Here is a 4,558-nt window from a genome sequence, read left to right as displayed (position 1 = left end):
TATATATATGTCTTCTTTGTTGTGGTGCCGAGACCTAACTCAGGGCCTTACACATGCTGTACAAGTATTTTACCATCAGCCATATCCTCAGCCTTTTGTTTATTTCTTGTTTGTGTGTATAGGTGTGTATGCATTTGTGTGTTTGCTTTTTCTTTTTATAGCCCTATTTTGAAATTTTATTTTTAGACAGAGTCTCCCTAAGTTGCTCAGGCTGATCTCAAACTTCCATTCTCAAGTAACTAGGATTATAAGCATTTGTTACCATGCCTGATGAATTTGTTATTTGATTGTTTTGATTTTTTTTTTTTTTTTTTTTTTTTTTGTCCTTTTGAGGCAGGGTTTCACTATGCAGTTTAAGCTGGTTTTGAACTTTTTAGCCCAGGCTGGACTCAAATTCACAGCAATGCAGGGCTTTGTCACTGAGGTATATCCACAGCCTTTTTAAATTTTTTTCTTTTTTAGACAAAGTCTCACTAAACCACAAACCTGCCCATGCTGGGCTCAAGGTTGTAAGTCTCCTGCCTCAGGCTTCCTGGTTGCTGGGATTGCAGATATACACCACCATGACCCACCAGGATGTGTTTTTGTTTGTTTGTTCATTTTAATTTAATGTGATTGTCTAATACAATTAAAATTTGCTGCTTTGAATCCTGACATTTCTCCAGGTGTTTTGCTTTAAAGGGTTTTTCTGTTGTGGGTTTAAAGAGAAAAGAGAAAAAATAGACAGCTGGGAATGAATGTTTAAAGAACTGTCTAATGAGGCTCAGAGAGGCAAACAGAAAATTCAAAATGAGAAAATTCCAAGAATAAATCTGGCAACAGGAGGTGAAGTTTGAAGGTCTTTACTTCATAAAGTTGGAAGTTGTTCTCTGGGACGAGATGAGGTCAGTTTAGAGCCCATCCCCGAAGGCTGGTGAGCCTTCAATGAGACACACTCCCAAGCGTGAAAGCATTTCAAGTTTTGTATTTATTAAAAGAATTAAAGGCAGGAAAGAAATACAGTCTAGGGAGAGTGCATGAGCCCCTGAGGAAGTGTGCAGCGGCTGGGAGCTTAATGGCAGCCACTTTCCCCCCACCCCACACCCAGCACTCCTCAGGCTGACATCAAATCTAGGCCATCCTATCAAAAACCTGCTGGAGGGCTGGTGAGATGGCTCAGTGGTCTAAAGCACCTACTTAGAACAAGCTTAGCAAAGCACAGGGACCACGGTTCAATCCCCCAGCACTACATGCCAGCCAGCCCCGCCCCCTGGTGGGCTGAGCTGGCCACACACACACACACACACACATACACACACACAAATAAATAAAATTTAAAAAAAACAAAAAACCTGCTGGAGTTCTCACCAGCAGAATTGAAAATAACACTTGCTGATTGGTCCCAAGTGCAGGGATTGGGTGACACACGCAGGTCACACCTTGCCAGCCATCTGCCATGCCTCAAATGATCTCCTGTCCCAAATGTACAGTTGGTTTTTCTTCTTAATCTTGGGATTGAACCCAAGGATCTGTATGCCTTCAGCATGTCTGTGTGTTTGTTTGAGATAAAATCTCACTAAATTGCCTAGGATGACCTAAAGTTTATAATCCTTCCACCTCAGCCTCCTGAAGACTGAGATTGCAAATATATACTACTCTATGAGCCTGTCATTGGTTTTTTTAGGAAAAAACTTCCATATCTTTGGTTTTGGTCAAAGCGGATTTATTCAAGATTATCTTCCAGGTTGCTCTCTGTCCTCATGCCCATCTGTTTTGTTATTCAGTTGTTCTGTTCAGGGATATTTAATGTTGGTGCTTTGGGCTGTAGTTTCTTCATTCTGGTTATTCTTTTTTTTTTTTTTTTTTTTTTTTTTTTTTTTTGTAGTACTAGGTAACAAACTCAGGATCTTGTGCTTGTCAGGCAGGCACTTAAGCCGCTGAGCTCTCTCCCCGGCCCTTGGTCATTCCATTTTCACAGCAGCTTATATTATCTCATAGATATGAAAGTATTCTTAATCATTTTATTTATTTTTATTTGTGTGTGTGTGTGTGTGTGTGTGTGTGTGTGGCCAGCTCAGCCCACCAGGGGACGGGGCTGGCTGGCATGTGGGGCTGGGGGATTGAACCATGGTCCCTGTGCTTTGCTAAGCTTGTTCTAAGTAGGTGCTTTAGACCACTGAGCCATCTCACCAGCCCCCTTAATCATTTTAATGATGTTAATTTGTTCTTATTTAGAAATTGTTTCCTTTTTCATGTTATCCAAAAAGGAGGAAGGTCATCCCTCCTGGGCTATATAGTGGGTCTCTCAGGGCCACTTTCTTTCTCTCTGGGGTGTGTGCGTATGTGTGTGTGTGTGTGCGTGTGTGTGTGTGTGTGCATACACACTGCTAGAGATTGAACACAGAGCTTTTAGCCTTTTAAATTTATTTTTCATATTGAGATAGAGTGTTGTTAAATTGCCAGGACTGGGCTTGAATTTGCAATTCTCCTGCATCAGCCTCCTGAGTCCTGGGATTATAGGACTATACCACCACACCCAGATTAAATGTAGATTTATATTTGTATGCCACCAGAAGAAAAATATTCTTGAAAGCTACCAGAATAAAAAGTCCATGTATTCCTTAAACATTTATTCATCATTCCCAAATGTATTAATTAAATGTAAATAACTGTATTATGTAAGGAATTGTTATTATATTTGTGATTATATTTTTCTGATATTTAAGAATAGGAAAAACTGACCTATGGTGACAGAAATAAGATTATTGGCTGTCTTTGACACTATTGTTTCAATATTAGAAATTGAACCCATGATTGCTTTAGCTTTGAACTACATCCCCCAGTACCCTCATACCACCCTTTTGAAATAGGATGGAAAGTCCTAAAAAAAACCAACTAGGACTAGAGGTTCCATTTGACCCAGCTATACCCCTTCTTGGTATCTTCCCAAAAGAATTAAAGGCATCATACCACAGCAATATATGTGCATCTATGTTTATAGCAGCACAGTTTGTAATAGCCAAATCTTGGAAACACCCCAAATGCCATCAAATTGTGAATGAAAAAAAAGATTTTTTTTAACACAATAGAATACCACTCTGCTATATAGGATAATCTTGAGACATTTCTAGGTAAAGAGAAGCACCTTGTGACCATACCCTTTAGTGAAATAAATCAGACACATGTGAAAACACCGTATTCCAGTAAAACAGGCTACTAAGAGAGTTAAAGCCAAACTCAGTTCCGCCTGTTACTGAAGAAAATACTTTTCCACAATAAAAAGAATTAAAAAGATGCATGGCATGGTGGTGCATGCCTGGAATTCCAGCTACTATGGAGGTGGAGATAGGTGAGGTGGAGGCAGGTGAGTTCCAGGTCAGATTGGACAATTAAACAAGATCTTGTTTCAAAATCAAAAGTTAAAATAGAATGGAGATGTAGCTCAGCCACAGAATACTTGCCTCACACACAAGAAGACTTAGGTTCAGTTCTCAGTACTTTCAAATAATCACAAGAATAAGTGAAACAAGGCAGTGAGGGGAAGTGAGGAGAGGGGTGAGGACTGTCATGGCAATACAAGTTAGGTTTATTCTATCTAGGCACTGCACTAAGAAGCGTTTCTATGTTAGAGCACTTAATCCTCACCATGACCAAATTAGGCAATGCCTTAATCATCTCCATTTTACACATCAAAGCACAGAGTAGGGGCTGAGGAAATGGCTCAGTAGAATAAGCACTTCCCTGGTAAGCACAAGGGCCTGAGTTCAATCCCTGGTTCCACAAAAAAAAAAAAAAAAAAAAAAGAATAGTTCCAACAAAACACAGAGCATTTCGTGTAAGGGTAAAATCATTTTTGCCCCTGGTCAAGTCACTGCTGTTGGGGGTCTCTGTAAGTTATGCACAAGTTTCCTGGTGTCATGCACAGTAATGGCCTGTCCTATGGTTTTGTTGTCGTTTGGATGGTACCAGGGATCAAATCCAGTAGTGTTCTAATGATGAGCTGCTAGATTGCCCAGCCTGGCCTGCAACTCACAGTCTTCCTGTCTTATCCTTCCCAATGGCTCTGCTTCTTTCAGGTCTGCCCCACCAGACCCTGCTGTCTTAGGGGTTTTACCTAAGTCTCCCTCCTTCTTTATCACCGTCATTCTTATGTTGCTTGGTGTATGCTCAGCAGAGGTGCGTCATCATGTTAGGAGCGCACTCAGCAAGAATTTTGTTTAACTTAATAGACTTTATTTTTAGAGCATTTTTAGTTGCCAGAAAAGTTGAGTGGAAAGTACAGAGAGTTCCTGTATAGCACCTGCCCCCACACGAGCACATCCTACCTCAGAGCTAACACCCACCACCGCCACAGTGCTGGCCTTGTTAAAATTGATCAACCAGCACTGACACATCATTGTCACCCAGGGCCCGTAGTTCACATTAAGATTTACTCCCAGCATTCTGCATCTGGGGGGTTTGCACAGATGTACAATGCCATGTACCTATCTCTGCAAGATCGTACAAGGCAGCCACACTGGCCTAAAACCTGCTCCCTGCACTCTACCTATCATTGCGTTTTCCTCCAAACCCCTGATAT

Source organism: Octodon degus, unplaced genomic scaffold (assembly GCF_000260255.1).
Source record: "Octodon degus isolate 3935 unplaced genomic scaffold, OctDeg1.0 scaffold00030, whole genome shotgun sequence".
Taxonomy (NCBI): domain Eukaryota; kingdom Metazoa; phylum Chordata; class Mammalia; order Rodentia; family Octodontidae; genus Octodon; species Octodon degus.
Note: the sequence above shows the minus strand (reverse complement) of the source record.